General features: G+C 46.7%; 1 protein-coding gene across 2 annotated transcripts in view; it reads left to right on the plus strand.

The window, feature by feature from the left end:
* Window positions 1-18921, plus strand: part of ksr2 (kinase suppressor of ras 2) — a 163558-nt gene that overhangs the window by 101433 nt on the left and 43204 nt on the right. The window lies entirely within an intron of this gene.

Here is an 18921-nt window from a genome sequence, read left to right on the forward strand (position 1 = left end):
GCGCTTGATGGATTTTGCGACTGCACTTGAAGAAACTTTCAAAGTTCTTGGAATTTTCCGGATTGACTGACCTTCATGTCTTAAAGTAATGATGGACTGTCGTTTCTCTTTGCTTATTTGAGCTGTTCTTGCCATAATATGGACTTGGTCTTTTACCAAACTTGTTCTGAAAGGCCCAAGAGTCTGCAACACTACTAAGAAAGGGGCAACACCTAGCAAGCGGCACCATGAAGACCAAGGAGCTCTCCAAACAGGTCAGGGACAAAGTTGTGGAGAAGTACAGATCAGGGTTGGGTTATAAAAAAATATCAGAAACTTTGAACATCCCACGGAGCACCATTAAATCCATTATAAAAAAATGGAAAGAATATGGCACCACAACAAACCTGCCAAGAGAGGGCCGCCCACCAAAACTCACGGACCCGGCAAGGAGGGCATTAATCAGAGAGGCAACAAAGAAACCAAAGATAACCCTGAAGGAGCTGCAAAGCTCCACAGCGGAGATTAGAGTATCTGTCCATAGGACCACTTTATGCCATACGCTCCACAGATTTTTACATTTTAGTAATTTAGTAGACGCTCTTATCCAGAGCGACTTACAGTTAGTGAGTGCATACATTTGTATTTATTTATTTATTTCATACTGGCCCACCGTGGGAATCGAACCCACAACCCTGGCATTGCATGCGCCATGCTCTACCAACTGAGCTACACGGGGCCCATATCTGGGCTTTATGGAAGAGTGGCCAGAAAAAAAGCCATTGCTTAAAGAAAAAAATAAGCAAACATGTTTGGTTTTCGCCAAAAGCCATGTGGGAGACTCCCCAAACATATGGAAGAAGGTACTCTGGTCAGATGACACTAAAATTGAGCTTTTTGGCCATCAAGGAAAACGCTATATCTGGCGCAAACCCAACACCTCTCATCACCCCGAGAACACCATCCCCACAGTGAAGGATGGTGGTGGCAGCATCATGCTGTGGGGATGTTTTTCATTGGCAGGGACTGGGAAACTGGTAAGAATTGAAGGGATGATGGATGGCGCTAAATACAGGGAAATTCTTGAGGGAAAACTGTTTCAGTCTTCCAGCGATTTGAGACTTCCAGCAGGACAATGACCCTAAGCATACTGCTAAAGCAACACTTGAGTGGTTTAAGGGGAAACATTTAAATGTATTGGAATGGCCTATTCAAAGCCCAGACCTCAATCCAATTGAGAATCTGTGGTATGACACTAAAGATTGCTGTACACCAGCTGAAACCCATCCAACTTGAAGGAACTGTAGCAGTTTTGCCTTGAAGAATGGGCAAAAATCCCAGTGGCTAGATGTGCTAAGCTTATAGAGACATACCCCAAGAGACTTGCAGCTGTAATTGCTGCAAAAGGTGGCTCTACAAAGTATTGACTTTGGGGGGGTGAGCTCCTGAGTGGCGCAGTGGTCTAAGGCACTGCATCGCAGTGCTAACTGTGCCACTAGAGATCCTGGTTCGAATCCAGGCTCTGTCGCAGCCGGCCGCGACCGGGAGACTCATGGGCGGCGCACAATTGGCCCAGCGTCGTCTAGGGTAGGGGAGGGAATGGCCGGCAGGGATGTAGCTCAGTTGATAGAGCATGGCGTTTGCAACGCCAGGGTTGTGGGTTCGATTCCCACGGGGGGCCAGTATAAAAAAAATAAAAAATTTAAAAAAATAAAATAAATAAAATGTAATCACTAACTGTAAGTCGCTCTGGATAAGAGCGTCTGCTAAATGACGAAAATGTAAATGTAAAATGGGGTGAATAGTTATGCAAGCTCAAGTTTTCAGTTTTTTTGTCTTATTTCTTGTTTGTTTCACAATAAAACATATTTTGCATCTTCAAAGTGGTAGGCATGTTGTGTAAATCAAATGATACAAACTCCCCAAAAATCCATTTTAATTCCAGGTTGTAAGGCAACAAAATAGGAAAAATGCCAAGGGGGGTGAATACTTTCGCAAGCCACTGTACCTGTCTATATAAGGTCCCACAGTTGAAAGTGCATGTTAGAGCAATAACCAAGCCATGAGGTCGAAGGAATTGTCTGTAGAGCTCCGAGACAGGATTGTGTCAAGATACAGATCTGGGGACGGGTACCAAAAAATTTCTGCATTATTGAAGGTCCCCAAGAACACAGTGGCTTCCATCACTCTTAAATGGAAGAAGTTTGGAACCACCAAGACTCTTCCTAGAGCTGGCCGCCCGGCCAAACTGAGCAATCGGAGGAGAAGGGCCTTCATCAGGGAGGTGACCAAGAACCCGATGGTCACTCTGACAGAGCTCTAGAGTTCCTCTGGGGAGATGGGAGAACCTTCCAGAAGGACAACCATCTCTGCAGCACTCCACCAATCAGGCCTTTATGGTAGAGTGGCCAGACGGAAGCCACTCCTCAGTAAAAGGCACATGACAGCCCACTTAGAGTTTGCCAACAGGCACCTAAAGACTCTCAGACCATGAGAAACAAGATTATCTGGTCTGATGAAACCAAGATTGAACTATTTGGCCTGAATGCCAAGCAATATAACTGGAGGAAACCTGGCACCATCCCTACGGTGAAGAATGGTGATGGCAGCATCATGCTGTGGGGATGTTTTTCAGCGTCTGGGACTGGGAGACTAGTCAGGATCGAGGGAAAGATGAACGGAGCAAAGTACAGAGAGATCCTTGATAAAAACCTGCTCCAGAGCGCTCAGGACCTCAGACTGGGGCGAAGGTTCACCTTCCAACAAGACAATGACCCTAAGCACACAGCCAAGACAACGCAGGAGTGGCTTCGGGACAAGTGTGTGTGACTAAGATCGAAAAAATATTTCCATTCTGACACTAATCTTGAAAGTCGTATTTCAGACAAAGGCTTTTTCAAACCAAAAACCAACTTTCGTTAGCAACTATTAGTACAACAAAAAGTGTTTAAGATTGAGATCATTGGTCATCATGTAGATGAGCCATAGTGTTTATAATGTATGGAGCCAGAAGCCACCCCAGTTCGGTTTATGCCCCTATCAATAACAACATGAACTGACCTATCATTAGGCTTAGCAACAGAGTAACCCCCTTATCTCCCTCACTAACTTTAAGCATCAGTTGTCAGAGCATCTTACCGATCACTGCACCTGTACACAGCCCATCTGTAATTAGCCCACCCAACTACCTCATCCCCATATTGTTATTTATTTTTGCTCATTTGCACCCCAGTATCTCTATTTGCACATCATCTTCTGCACATCTATCACTCCAGTGTTAATACTAAATTGTAATTGTTTTTCACTATGGCCTATTTATTGCCTTACCTCCATAACTTACTATATGTGCACACACTGTATATAGATTTTCTATTGTGTTTTTGACTGTATGTTTTGTTTATCCCATATGTAACTGTGTTGTTGTTTTTATCGCACTGCTTTGCTTTATCTTGGCCAGGTCGCAGTTGTAAATGAGAACTTGTTCTCAACTGGCTTACATGGTTAAATAAAGGTGAAATAAAAATATAACAGGAAGAGTAGTAATGATCTAATGATCGAAGGGTTAACTGTGAGACAAGGCACGCCACTGATATCAATGACAGTAGTTGGTAGGGGCGGATTTTGTTTACTCAGGAATGTGAGTGGTGATTTACGACCTAAAGGTTGAAGGTTAGTGGGTAAGAGCGTTGTGCTAGTAACCGAAAGGTCGCTGGTTCTAATCCCCGAGCCGACTAGGTGAAAAATCTGTCGATGTGCCCTTAAGCAAGGCACTTCACCCTAATTGCTCCTGTAAGTCGCTCTGGATAAGAGCGTCTGCTAAATGACTAAAATGTAAATGTAAATATGTCACGTATAGTACGTGCATTAAGTAGGTCAGGTTGTCCCATGTGTGTATCTGGGCGTGGTCGGGCAGATTTTGTTCACTCAAGAATGTGTGTGATAATTAATGATGTACCTGTATATGTCCGTACATGTATACTGTTGGTGTCTGTAAGTGTGTTTTAGGATTGGGTGTTTTTCCCATGTTTTAACTGTAAGTCGCTCTGGATAAGAGCGTCTGCTAAATGACTAAAATGTAAAAATAAAAAAAAATCCCTAAATGTAAGTAGTTGTTATAAATATGTAAATGAGTTTAAATATGCGCGTGTGTGTTTGTGAGGGAAAGTGTGTGTGACTAAGACTAAGACACTGCGTGCAACTAAGACACTGCGTGTACTATGTTACAGGTTTTGGTTTTTCCATTTATATTTTGAGGTTCGACGTTAGCATGTGAGGCACACTGATTGGTGTCACCTCGTTAGTCAGGATGTGTTACACCTGTGCTGGCTTATCCATCTCGTTAGTCGGAAGGTGTTTCACCTGTGCTGGTCCATGTGATATTTAAGAGTGCTTGGCCCAGTGTTCCAGTTGTCTTTAGAGATGTGGAGGGTTAACACCTTTAGTTGGCTCTTCCTAGTTGATTTCTAGAAAAACAAACCTTTATCTGATCTTCCCTGTTTTTATTTTGCTTCCTGTCTTTAAGAGTGTTTTTATTTTTTTGCCTCCTCTTGGGCAAATTTAGTGTGCGCTCATGGTGGGTGTCTTTTAGGTCCCAGTTGTTGTTGCTAGTCAACTTTCAGTGGACATCCATATGAGTGGCTTTCAGAACCCCTCCTAAAACCCCACCTGTTTTGGTTGTTGTCAGTGACTCTTTGTTAGTTACCCCTTCTGTTTTTGTGACAATTTTTGTTTTTCTTGCTGGGGATCTTGTTTCCTATGATAGTCGCTCTAATCTCCTACTCTGAAGCTTTGTTGTGCCCAGATATGTGTTCAAAATACACTTTTGTGGTAGAGTTTCTGTCACTGACATCCACCCTGAGGGGTTATACAATTGGTGGAATCATTTTGAAAGTTGCATAAACACACAGGCTAATAAAATATAAAAAAAGTTATGGACTTTAAGTTGGAAACCTTTGTGGAAAACCCTACATGGGAGATGCTAACTAAATGTATGAAGGCGAATCTGCTCATCATTGCAAAGCATTGACATCAAAGTTGCACATGCTGATTCAAAAGCAGTAGTGAAAGAGTTAGTCTATACTGTTTTGGTGGAAGATGAAAACAGTCCAACGGGTGATAGAGTACACCCCATAGACGTGCAACATAAATTAGAGCTTGAGCACAAGGAAAGGGAAAGAGAACGTGCAGCCAGACAACAAGAACAGGAACGTGAGCATGCCATTCGATTTAAGAGCGATAGATCTGGAAGCACTCCGAATCCAGTCAGGAAATTCTGCACCCTCAACAGAGTTTGATCTTGGTCGGAACAGCCGACTTGTACTGCCGTTCAATGAAAAGGAGGTGGACGTATATTTTACTCTGAGAGGATTGCCACATCCCTAAAATGGCTGCGAGATATTTGGTCACTGCTCCTCCAAAGTGTTCTTGTGGGAAAAGCTCCGAAAGTGTACACCGCTTTATCTCTTGACCAGAGTTCAGATTATGACACTGTTAAAGCTGCTATCCTTTGGGCTTACGAGCTGGTCCCAGAGGCATAGAGACAACAGTTCCGTAAATTACGAAAGATAGAATCACAAAGCCATGTTGAGTTCGCAAGGGAACATGTATTTTTGATTGGTGGTGTGGTTCTCAAGAGTTCAAGGACCTTGAGGATTTAAAGACACTCATACTTCTCAAGCAGTTCAAGAATTGCCTTCATGAAAGGGTTGCCACCTACATTTATGAGTACAAGGATCTCACTCTTGAGAAAGCTGCAGTCCTTGCAGATGAGTTTGTGTTGACACATAAAACGACCTTCACAAACAAAGCACCCAGTAGTTATCCATACGCAAAAAGCAATCCAGAGAAGTCACCTACTGCGAGGTTTCAGTCTTTCTCTACAGTGCCCAAAAATAAGGATCGGCTGAAAACTGGTTTTCGTATCCGCCAGATTGTTATTACTGCCGTCAGAAATGACACATTGTCTCTGTGTCCTAAGTTCAAACAGAAAAACTAGAGGAAAAAGCAGTTTCTTCTTGTGGGAGCGCTCCAGTCCATTAAGTCTCTGGTTGGGACTGGTGTATCTCCTAAACAAGATTTTGGATCATGTGTATGAACCCTTTGTTTCAGATGGGTTCATGTCTCTGCAGAGTGGCGATGCTGTTAAGCCTCCAGTGAAGATACTGTGAGACACTGGGGCAGCCCAGTCCTTCATTTTGGAGGGTGTTTTGCCTTTGTCTGACCCGCCAAACTGCGCTTCTTAACACGCGCCCGCTTAACCCGGAAGCCAGCCACACCAATGTGCCAAGTAAAGCCCCCCCGGCCAAACCCTCCCCTAACCCAGAAGACGCTGGGCCAATTGTGCGCCGCCCTATGGGACTCCCGATCACGGCCGGTTGTGATACAGCCCAGGATCGAACCCGGGTCTGTAGTGACGCCTCTAGCACTGTGATGCAGTGCCTTAGACCGATGCGCCACTCGGGAGGCCCAATGCTCTGCTTTTTTGACACCACAGTCCCAAAAGCAAGTCCTGCAGGCTCTAGTTTTGTCTTATCTTGATTATTGCCCAGTCTTGTGGTCGAGTGCTGCAAGGAAAGACCTAGTTAAGCTGCAGCTGGCCCAGAACAGAGCAGCACGTCTATCTCTTCATTGTAATCAGAGGGCTAAAGTATTCAGACCCCTTGACTTTTAACACATTTTGTTAGGTTACAGCCTAATTCTAAAATTGATTAAATTGTTTTTTCCCCTCATCAATCTACACACAATACCCCATAATGACAAAGCAAAAATAGGTTTGTAGAAAATTTTGCTATTTTATAAAAAAGAAAAAGGGAAATATCACATTTACATAAGTATTCAGACCCTTTACGCAATACTTTGTTGAAGCACCTTTCGCAGCGATTACAGCCTTGAGTCTTCTTGGGTATGACACTACAAGCGTGGCACACCTGTATTTGGGGAGTTTCTCCCATTCTTCTCTGCAGATCCTCTCAAGCTATGTCAGGTTGGATGGGGAGCGTCGCTGCACAGCTATTTTCAGGTCTCTCCAGAGATGTTCGATCAGGTTCAAGTCCAGGTTCTGGCTGGGCCACTCGGACATTCAGAGACTTGTCCTGAAGCCACTCCTGCATTCTCTTGGCTGTGTGCTTAGGGTCGTTGTCCTGTTGGAAGGTGAACCTTCGCAACAGTCTGAGGTCCTGAGCGCTCTGGAGCAGGTTTTCATCAAGGATCTCGCTTTACTTTGCTCTATTCATCTTTGCTTCGATCCTGACTAGTCTCTCAGTCCCGGACGCTGAAAAACATCCCCACAGCATGATGCTGCCACCACAATGCTTCACCATAGGGATGGTGCCAGGTTTCCTCTAGACGTGATGCTTGGCATTCAGGCCAAAGAGTTGAATCTTGGTTTCATCAGACCAGAGAATCTTGTTACTCATGGTCTGAGAGTCTTTAGGTGCCTTTTGTTAAACTCCAAGCGGGCTGCCATGTGCCTTTTACTGAGGAGTGGCTTCCGTCTGGCCACTCTACCATAAAGGCCTGATTGGTGGAGTGCTGCAGAGATGGTTTTCCTTCTGGAAGGTTCTCCTATCTCCACAGAGGAACTCTAAAGCTCTGTCAGAGAGACCATCGGGTTCTTGGTCACCTCCCTGACCAAGGCCCTTCTTCCCCGATTGCTCAGTTTGGCCGGGCGGCCAGCTCTAGGAAGAGTCTTGGTGGTTCCAAACTTCTTCCATTTAAGAATAATGGAGGCCACTGTGTTCTTGGGGACCTTCAATGCTGCAGAAATGTTTTGGTACCCTTCCCCAGATCTGTGCCTCGACACAATCCTGTCTTGGAGCTCTACGGACAATTCCTTCGACCTCATGGCTTGATTTTGCTCTGACATGCTCTGTCAACTGTGGAACCTTACCTAGACAGGCGTGTGCCTTTCCAAATAATGTCCAGTCAATTGAATGTACCACAGGTGGACTCCAATCAAGTTGTAGAAACATCTCAAGGATGATGAATGGAAATTTTGAGTCTCATAGAAAAGATTCTGAATAATTATGTAAATAAGGTATTTCTGTTTTGTAGTTTTAATACATTTGCAAAAATTTCTATAAACCTGTTTTCACTTCGTCATTATGGGGTATTGTGTGTAGATTGCTGAGGATTTTTATTTATTTAATCCCTTTTAGAATAAGGCTGTAACATAACAAAATGTGGAAAAAGTCAAGGGGTCTGAATACTTTCCGAATGCACTGTAAATACTATCCATGCCAGTATCTCTTGGCTAAGAGTTGAGTAGAGACTGACTGCATCACTTCTTCTTTTTACAAGAAACATTTAATGTGTTGAATATCCCAAATTGTTTGCATAGTCAACTTACACACAGCTTTGACACACACACACACACACTTACCCCACCAGATATGCCACCAGGGATCTCTTAACATTCCCCAAATCCAGGACAAATTCAAGAAAGGGTACAGTATTATATAGAGCCATTATTGCATGGAACTTCGTCCCATCTCATATTGCTCAAATGAACAGCAAACCTGGTTTCAAAAAACAGAATGCAACACCTCACGGCACAATGCCTCTCGCCTATTTGACCTATACGGAACAAAAATATAAATGCAACATGCAACAATTTCAAAGATTTTTCCTGCAACAATTTCAAAGTTTTTTCACAGTTCATATAAGGAAATCAGTCAATTAAAATAAATTCATTAGGCCCTAATCTATGGATTTCACATGACTGGGCAAGGGTGCAACCATGGGTGGGCCTGGGAGGGCATAGCCCCACATACTTGGTAGCCAGGCCCTGCCACTGGGGAGCCAGGCCCAGCCAATCAGAATGAGTTTTTTTCCCCACAAAAGGGCTTCATTACAGACAAATACTCCTCAGCACTCCGTCAGACGATCCCGCAGGTGAAGAAGCCGGATGTTGTGGTCCTGGGCTGGCCGTGGACGTAATGCCAAATTCTCAAATGACGGAGGCGGCTTATGGTAGAAAAATTAATTGAATGTTAATTTCTCTACCATAAGCCACTTTAAATATCGTTATAGAGAATTTGTCAGTACGTCCAACCGGCCTCACAACCGCAGACCACGTGTAACCACACCAGCCCAGGACCTCCACATCCGGCTTCTTCACCTGCGGGATCGTCTGAGACCAGCCATCCAGACAGCTGATGAAACTGGGTTTGCACAACCAAAGAATTTCTGCACAAACTGTCAGAAACCGTCTCAGGGAAGCTCATCTGCGTGCTCGTCGTCCTCACCAGGGTCTTGACCTAACTGCAGTTCGGTGTCATAACTGACTTCAATGGGCAAATGCTCACCTTCGATGGCCACTGGCACGCTGGAAAAGTGTGCTCTTCACGGATGAATACTGGTTTCAACTGTAGCAGATGGCAGACAGGGCAAGCAGTTTGCTGATGTCAACGTTATGAACAGAGTGGCCCATGGTGGCAGTGGGGTTATGGTATGGGCAGGCATACGCTATGGACAACCAACACAATTGCATTTTATTGATGGCAATTTGAATAAACAGAGATACTGTGACGAGGCCTATTGTCGTGCCATTCATCCTCAGCCATCACCTCATGTTTCAGCATGATAATGCGTGGCCCCATGTCGCAAGGATCTGTACACAATTCCTGGAAGCTGAAAATGTCCCAGTTCTTCCATGGCCTGCATACCCACCAGACATGTCACCTATTGAGCATGTTTGGGATGCTCTGGATCGACGTGTACGACAGCATGTTCCAGTTCCCGCCAATATCCAGCAACTTTGCACAGCCATTGAAGAGGAGTGGGACAACATTCCTCAGGCCATAATCAACAGCTTGAAAAACAATATGCAAAGAAGATGTGTCGCGATGCATGAGGCAAATGGTGGTCACACCAGATACTGACTGGTTTTCTGATCCACGCCCCTACTTTTTTTTTTAAGGTGCACTACATGGCCAAAGGTATGTGGCCAATCCTTCAAATTAGTGAATTTGGCTATTTCAGCCACACCCGTTGTTGACAGGTGTATAAAATCGAACACACAGCCATGCAATCTCCATAGACAAACACTGGCAATAGAATTGCCCGTACTAAAGAGCTCAGTGACTTTCAACGTGGCACCATCATAGGATGCCACCTTTCCAACAAGTCAGTTCGTCAAATTTCTGCCCTGTTAGAGCTGCCCCGGTCAACTATATGTGCTATTATTGTGAAGTGGAAATGTCTAGGAGCAACAACGGCTCAGCCGCGAAGTGGTAGACCACACAAGCTCACAGAATGGGACCGCCGAGTGCTGAAGCACGTAGTGCGTAAAAATCGTCTGTCCTCGTTTGCAACACTCACTACCAAGTTCTAAACTGCCTCTTGAAGCAACATCAGCACAAGAACTGTTCGTCGGAAGCTTCATGAAATGGGTTTCCATGGCCGAGCAGCCACACACAAGCCTAAGATCATCATGCACAAGCCAAGCGTCGGCTGGAGTGGTGTAAAGCTCGCCGCCATTGGACTCTGGAGCAGTGGAAACGCGTTCTCTGAATTGATTAATCACGTTTACCATCTGGCAGTCCGACGGACAAATCTGGGTTTGGCGGATGCCAGGAGAACACTACCTGCCCGAATGCATAGTGCCAACTGTAACGTTAGGTGAAGGAGGAATAATGGTCTGGGGCTGTTTTTCATGGTTCGGGCCCATTAGTTCCAGTAAAGGGAAATCTAACTCTACAGCATACAATGACATTCTAGATGATTCTGTGCTTCCAACTTTGTGGCAACTGTTTGGAGAAGGCCCTTTCCTGTTTCAGCATGACAATGCCCCGTGCACAAAGTGAGGTCCATACAGAAATGGTTGGTCGAGATCATTGTGGAAGAACTTGACTGGCCTGCACAGAGCCCTGACCTCAACCCCATCGAACAGCTTTGGGATGAATTGGAGCGCCGACTGCGAGCCAGGCATAATCAATCGCCCAACATCAGTGCCTAACCTCACTAATGCTCTTGTGGCTGAATGGAAGCAAGTCCCCGCAGCTATTGTTCCAACATCTAGTGGAAAGTCTTCCCAGAAGAGTGGAGGCTGTTATAGCAGCAAAGGGGGGACCAACTCCATATTAATGGCCATGATTTTGGAATGAGATGTTCGATGAGCACGTGTCCACACACTTTCGGCCATGTAGTGTATCTGTGACCAACAGATGCATATCTGTATTACCAGTCGTGAAATCCATAGATTAGGGCCTAATTTATTTATTTCAATTGACGGATTTCCTTATATGAACTGTAATCTAAAGTCTTTGAAATTATTGTATGTTGCATTTATATTTTTGTTCAGTGTATAATATACACTGAGTGTACAAAACATTAAGAACATGACATAGACTGACCAGGTGAATCCAGGTGAAAGTGATGATCCCTTAATATTGTCACTTGTTAAATCCACTTTAATCAGTGTAGATGAAGGTGAGGAGACAGGTTAAAGAAGGATTTTAAAGCCTTGAGACATGGATTGTGTATGTGTGCCATTCAGAGGGTGAATGGTCTAGATAAAATATTTAAGTGCCTTTTGAACAGGGTAGTAGGTGCGAAGTGCACCGGTTTGAGTGTGTCTAGATCTGTGACGCTGCTGGGTTTTTCATGCTCAACAGTTTCCTGTGTGTATCAAGAATGGTCCACCACCCAAAGGACATCAAGCCATCTTGACACAACTGTGGAACGCTTTCGACACCTTCTAGAGTCCATTCCCCGACGAATTGAGGCTGATCTGAGGGCAAAAGGGGGTGCAACTCAATATTTTGTACACTGTGTATATATCAAATCAAATCAAATCAAATGTTATTGGTCACATGCGCCGAATACAACAGGTGCAGACATTACAGTGAAATGCTTACTTACAGCCCTTAACCAACAGTGCATTTATTTTTAACAAAAAAAGTAAAAATGATGTGATGTACTGGGCCGTACGCACTACCCTCTGTAGTGCCTTGCGGTCGGAGGCCAAGCAGTTGCCATACCAGGCGGTGATGCAACCAGTCAGGATGCTCTCGATGGTGCAGCTGTATAATTTTTTGAGGATCTGAGGACCCATGCCAAATCTTTTCAGTCTCCTGAGGGGGAATAGGCTTAACACTGAACATAGTGATAAAGTAGGGCCACGCTCAGTAGTTCCAAAAAAGTAGTTCCAAAGAACATACTACGTTCGAAAATTATAATTATTTTCTCTGGACAGGGGATAGATCATACTGTACATTTAAACTAAAATCATTATTCAGTATGTAGGTTCATCCAACAACTTTGACCTGAAAATAAGGGATCATTCTCTTACAAATACTCTATCTACTTTCCGCTTGGACTCGGTCTATGAAGCTATTTTCTAAATAACTGGCGTTCTGTCTCTCTCTGTAACTCTCTCTCTGTCTCATTGTTCAAGCATTCCCACCAGAACACAATGTGTTTCCTCTTCAAGGCCATGAGTGGAGGAGCACTGAAGGCCACCTCTGCTTTCACATTCAGATGAGCTTTACTGTATGGATGGTCCAATGCATTTAGGAGAAGAATGTGTGTCTGTCTGTCTCCGACCGACCAGTGGCAGTCGGTGCCATTTAAGATGAGGGAGGATGATTCTTATTTTTATGAGCATGGCCTTATTTCTATTACAGCATATTAGATGACTGTCATCCATATTCCATTCACCCAGCTCAATGTAACATCGATAGGTTTAGGCTACTACATGATACTCAAATTTTCCCTGTACACATCATGAGGTTGCTACATCCTAGCCTATGAATGAAAGTTTACAATGTAGGTGCACAGGTTGAGAGAATTTGAGTAATCAAGGTGACAGACAGTGACACATTCAATACCGCCTTGCACACTCTTGCCTGCATCTAGCTGATCTAGGTTGTAATCATTAGTCCAACAGTTGCAAATGTGAGTTTCTATTGGACAAATTCAGGTATTTTTTCATTCCGTTTGCTTCAGTATAAGATAAGTTTTTCAACAGAATCAGTGGAATGAATACACCCCAGATCACACGCAAACACAGTTCACTTTCATAGCAGCCACATAAAAACAGCATGATCACTTTGCTCGTTGTATATATAATTCCTTCTCTCAACTACAGTATCTACGCACTCTCCCCCCCTCACCTCTGTCACGATCGTTAGACGGAGTAGACCAAGGCGCAGCGTGATGAACGAACATATTTATTATCTTTAGTGATAATACAAAAACAACAAACGATACGTGCAGTCCTAGGGTTAACACAACCAACACGGAACAAACCAAACGGAACAAGATCCCACAAACACTAAGGGAAAACAGACTGTTTAAATATGGTTCCCAATCAGAGACAACCAGCAACAGCTGACACTCGTTGCCTCTGACTGGGAACCACTTTGGCCAACATAGAACTACAACACAGAACTAGAACACATAGAATCTACACACCCTGGCTCAACATATAGAGTCCCCAGAGCCAGGGTGTGACAGTACTCCCCCCCCAAAGGCGCGGACTGCGACCGCGACTCAACATAGACAAACCAGGGGAGGGCTGGGTGGGCATTCCTCCTCGGAGGCTGTTCCGGCTCCGGGCTTGACCACCACCCTCCAATAATCCCCCCGTAGCGCCCCTGGTCCGGTCTGGCCCCGCTGGCTGGAGCTGGACTGGACATCGTAGGAGCGGATTGCTTCAGCTCCGGTGTGGAGCAGCTGACCGGTACCTGACCAGGCACCGGTGACCCAGGCACGGGTTGTGCCGGACTGACGACGCACACCCCTGGCTTGGTGCGTGGAGCAGGAACGGGCCGGACCGGACTGACGATGCGCACCCTTGGCTTGGTGCGTGGAGCCGGAACGGGCCGTACCGGGCTGACGATGCGCACCCCTGGCTTGGTGCGTGGAGCAGGAACGGGCCGGACCGGGCTGACGATGCGCACCCCTGGCTTGGTGCGTGGAGCAGGAACGGGCCGGACCGGGCTGACGATGCGCACACCTGGCTTGGTGCGTGGAGCAGGAACGGGCCGGACCGGGCTGACGACTCGCACCCCTGGCTTGGTGCGTGGAGCAGGAACGGGCCGGACCGGGCTGACGACTCGTACCCCTGGCTTGGTGCGATTGGCAGGAACGGGCCGGACTGACGATGCGCACCCCTGGCTTGGTGCGTGGAGCAGGAACGGGCCGGACCGGGCTGACGATGCGCACCCCTGGCTTGGTGCGTGGAGCAGGAACGGGCTGGACCGGGCTGACGACTCGCACCCCTGGCTTGGTGCGTGGAGCAGGAACGGGCCGGACCGGGCTGACGACTCGTACCCCTGGCTTGGTGCGAGTGGCAGGAACAGGCCGGGCCGGGCTGGCGACGCGCACCGTAGGCTTGGTGTGAGTGGCAGGAACAGGCCGGGCCGGGCTGGCGACGCGCACCGTAGGCTTGGTGCGAGTGGCAGGAACAGGCCGGGCCGGGCTGGCGACGCGCACCGTAGGCTTGGTGCGAGTGGCAGGAACAGGCCGGGCCGGGCTGGCGAAGCGCGCACCGTAGGCTTGGTGCAGTGGCAGGAACAGGCCGGGCCGGGCTGGCGGCGCGCACCGTAGGCTTGGTGCGAGTGGCAGGAACAGGCCGGGACGGGCTGGCGACGCGCACCGTAGGCTTGGTGCGAGGGGCAGGAACAGGCCGGGCCGGGCTGGCGAGCCGCGCACCGTAGGCTTGGTGCGGGGAGCAGGAACAGGCCGGGCCGGGCTGGCGACGCGCACCGTAGGCTTGGTGCGGGGAGCAGGAACAGGCCGGGCCGGGCTGGCGCCGCGCACCGTAGGCTTGGTGCGAGTGGCAGGAACAGGCCGGGCCGGGCTGGCGACGCGCACCGTAGGCTTGGTGCGGGGAGCAGGAACAGGCCGGGCCAGGCTGGCGACGCGCACCATTGGCTTGGTGCGGGGAGCAGGAACAGGCCGGGCCGGGCTGGCGACGCGCACCGTAGGCTTGGTGCGAGGGGCAGGAACAGGCCGGGCCGGACTGGCGACGCGCACCATTAACTTAGTGCGGGGAGCAGGAACGGGCCGGACCGGACTGGTGACGCACACCACTTGCTTGGTGTGAGGAGCGGGACTGGGTTTCGTCATAACCCTCCGCTGCCTACCCAGTTCCTCTCGCCGTGCCTCTATTCTCACCTTCTCCCTTATCGCCTCCAGTAGCTCCACCCTCTGCACCACTAACTCCTGCTCCCTCTGGGCCAATAGCCCCCTTAACCTGGTGGCCTCCTCCCCTAACCTCCCAATACGCCCTGTAGCTGCCTCCTGCTGCCCCGTCGCCCATGCCGTGTGCCCCCCCCCTAAAAATGTTTTGGGGTTGCCTCTCGTCCGTCCGACGACGACCCTGTTGACGCCGTTGCTCCTCTCTCCGTCGCGCCTCTACCGTCTCCCTCCATGGACGGCGATCCATCCTGGCCTGGATTTCCTCCCAGGTCCAGGACCCCTGCCCGTCCAATATTTGCTCCCACGTCCAGGCTGCCTGCTCCTGGACACGCTGCTTGGTCCTGGTATGGTGGGATCTTCTGTCACGATCGTTAGACGGAGTAGACCAAGGCGCAGCGTGATGAACGAACATATTTATTATCTTTAGTGATAATACAAAAACAACAAACGATACGTGCAGTCCTAGGGTTAACACAACCAACACGGAACAAACCAAACGGAACAAGATCCCACAAACACTAAGGGAAAACAGACTGTTTAAATATGGTTCCCAATCAGAGACAACCAGCAACAGCTGACACTCGTTGCCTCTGACTGGGAACCACTCTGGCCAACATAGAAATACAACACATAGAACTACAACACAGAACTAGAACACATAGAATCTACACACCCTGGCTCAACATATAGAGTCCCCAGAGCCAGGGTGTGACAACCTCTCACCTTTTCCCTTCGCTTGTGGACTTCAGTGCACAACACATCAGTTGTCTGTGACCAAGCCAAAGCTTCATATCATGACCACTAACGCTACACACAGCCTACATCAGGGTTCTTCAATTCCGGTCCTGGAGGGCCGAAACACTTCTGTTTTTTATTTCTACCTGGTAGTTAATTGCACTCACCTGGTGTCCCAGGTCTGAATTAGCCCCTGATTAGAAGGAGAGGATGAAAAACAGAGGTGTTTCGGCCCTCCAGGACCGGAATTGAAGAACCCTGGCCTACATCATTGTCAAGTCATAGTCAACATAGATCCTAACGCGTAAACCCACTACAAACCCACTACAATCATGCAGTACAGTGTACAGTCAGAAAGCGGTTTAGCAGTTACACTGGCGTGCCCCGGTAGCAATACATTTATAAAACCAAAAGCTTACCTTGACTTGGAAGAGTTCCAGTGTTGGATAGCCATAGCCAGCTAGCTCTCTGTTTGAGCCGGGTGTTTGAGTAGGCTAAACTAGCTAGCTGCATTGCTAGCTAAGTGAAAGTTAAAAAAATACAACCAAATATAGCTCTCTCTCTCTCCTCCTTAATTTGGAAGAAATTAATTTCTTCCAAACTGTTCAACTATTGTCTTTCTCTCTGAGTCAACTACTCAACCCATTTTATGCTGTGTTAGTTGTAGCTTATGCTTTCAGTACTATCTGATCTTTTGATTGTGTGGACATGTCAGTTCATGCTGAAAGAGTGCTGATAGGTTGGAGGATGTCCACCGGAAGTTGTCATAATGACGGTGTAATTCTAAGGAATGGGGTAAGAACCATGAGCCTCCTAGGTTTTGTATAGAAGTCAATGTACCAAGAGGAGGACAGAAGCTAGCTGTCCTCCGGCTACACCATGGTGCTACCCTACAGAGTGCTGTTGAGGTTACTGTAGACCTTCATTGCTGAACAGTGTGTTTTTATCAATTATTTTGTGGTTTTGTACAGTTGTATCTAAAAAGGATAACGTTTTTAATGTTTCACAATTTATGTTTCACAAATAATCACTGTTGCCACAAACAAAAACACACAAAAAGTGTGTTTTTATCAATTATTTGGTATAGTTTTATCTAAAAAGGATAACGTTTTTTATGTTTAACTGAGGAGGATGGTCCTCCCCTTCCTCCTCTGAGGAGCCTCTCCTGACACACACACACAGAGAAATACAATACACAGATATGGTTCATACTCTATCTTCGCTCCTCACTATAGCTGTACTGCATGTGGGTGGGCTGGGGCTGAGTAGTGGCACACAGTGCATTGAGAGGTGCGTAATGTATTAGATGCTACTGCTACTGTTGCTGCTGTTAATGTGTTCACTAATGGACCTACCGAAGGTTCTATGTTGGAAAGACCTTTTGAAGTAGGAGGGTCCCTCTGCTTACACCCTCACAATAGAACATCTGCAAACACACAAAAGCTTTTTATATGGACCATATCATCAACATACCACCTATTATTGTCTATATGTACATGTGTCTATATAGGGGGGTTACAGTGGCTTTGGAAAGTATTCAGACCCCTTGACCTTTTCCAAATTTTGTTACGTTACAGCCTTATTCTAAAATGGATTAAATAAATAAAAATCCTCAGCAATCTACACACAATACCCCATAATGACAAAGTGAAAACAGGTTTTTAGAAATGTGTGCAAATGTATTAAAAATAAAAAACAGATACCTTATATACATAAGTATTCAGACCCTTTGCTATGAGACTCGAAATTAAGCTCAGGTGCATCCTGTTTCCATTGATCATCCTTGAGATGTTTCTACAACCTGATTGAAGTCCACCTGTGGTAAATTAAATTGATTGGACATGATTTGGAAAGGCACACCTGTCTATATAAGGTCCCACAGTTGACAGTGCATGTCATTCTTAAATGGAAGAATTATGGAACCACCAAGACACTTCCTAGAGCTGGCACCCCGGCCAAACTGAGCAATCAGGGGAGAAGGGCCTTGGTCAGGGAGGTGACCAAGAACCCGACGGTCACTCTGACAGAGCTCTAGGAGTTCCTCTGTGGAGATGGAGAACCTTCCAGAAGGACAACCATCTCTGCAGCACTCTTCCAATCAGGCCTTTATGGTAGAGTGGCCAGACGGAAGCCACTCCTCAGTAAAAGGCACATGACAGCCCGTTTGGAGTTTGCCAAAAGGCACCTAAAGACTATCAGACCATGAGAAACAAGATTCTCTGGTCTGATGAAACCAAGATTGAACTCTTTGGCCTGAATGCCAAGTGTCACGTCTGGAGGAAACCTAGCACCATCCCTACGGTGAAGCATGGTGGTGGCAGCATCATGCTGTGGGGATGTTTTTCAGCGGCAGGGACTGGGAGACTAGTCAGGATCGAGGCAAAGATGAACGGAGCAAAGTACAGTGAGATCCTTGATGAAAAGCTGCTCCAGAGCGCTCAGGAGCTCAGACTGGAGCGAAGGTTCACCTTCCAACAGGACAACGACCCTAAGCACACAGCTAAGACAACGCAGGCGTGGCTTCGGGACAAGTCTATGAATGTCCTTGAGTGGCCTAGCCAGAGACAGAGACTTGTACCCGATCGAACATCTCTGGAGAGACCTGAAAATAGCTCCCCATCCAACGTGACAGAGCTTAAGAGGATCTGCAAAGAAGAATAGGAGAAACTCTCCGAATACAGGTGTACCAAGCTTGTATTGTCATACCCAAGAAGACCCGAGGCTGTAATCGCTGCCCAAAATGCTTCAACAAAGTACTGAGTAGAGGGTCTGAATACTTATGTAAATGTGATATTTCCGTTTTTTATTTGTAATAAATGTGCGAACATTTCTAAATTATGGGGTATTATTGTGTGTAAATTGATGAGGGGGAAAAAAACAATTTAATCAATTTTTAGAAGGCTGTAACAAAATGTGGAAATGGTCAAGGGGTCTGAATTCTTTCCGAATGCACTCTAGGTCAGGTTAAAGGGATACTTTGGGATTTTGGTAATAAGGCCCTTTATCTACTTCCCCAGAGTCAGATTAACTCGTGGATACCATTTTTATGTCTCCGCGTGC

The sequence above is a fragment of the Coregonus clupeaformis genome, chromosome 16, assembly GCF_020615455.1.
Source record: "Coregonus clupeaformis isolate EN_2021a chromosome 16, ASM2061545v1, whole genome shotgun sequence".
Classification (NCBI taxonomy): Eukaryota; Metazoa; Chordata; class Actinopteri; order Salmoniformes; family Salmonidae; genus Coregonus; species Coregonus clupeaformis.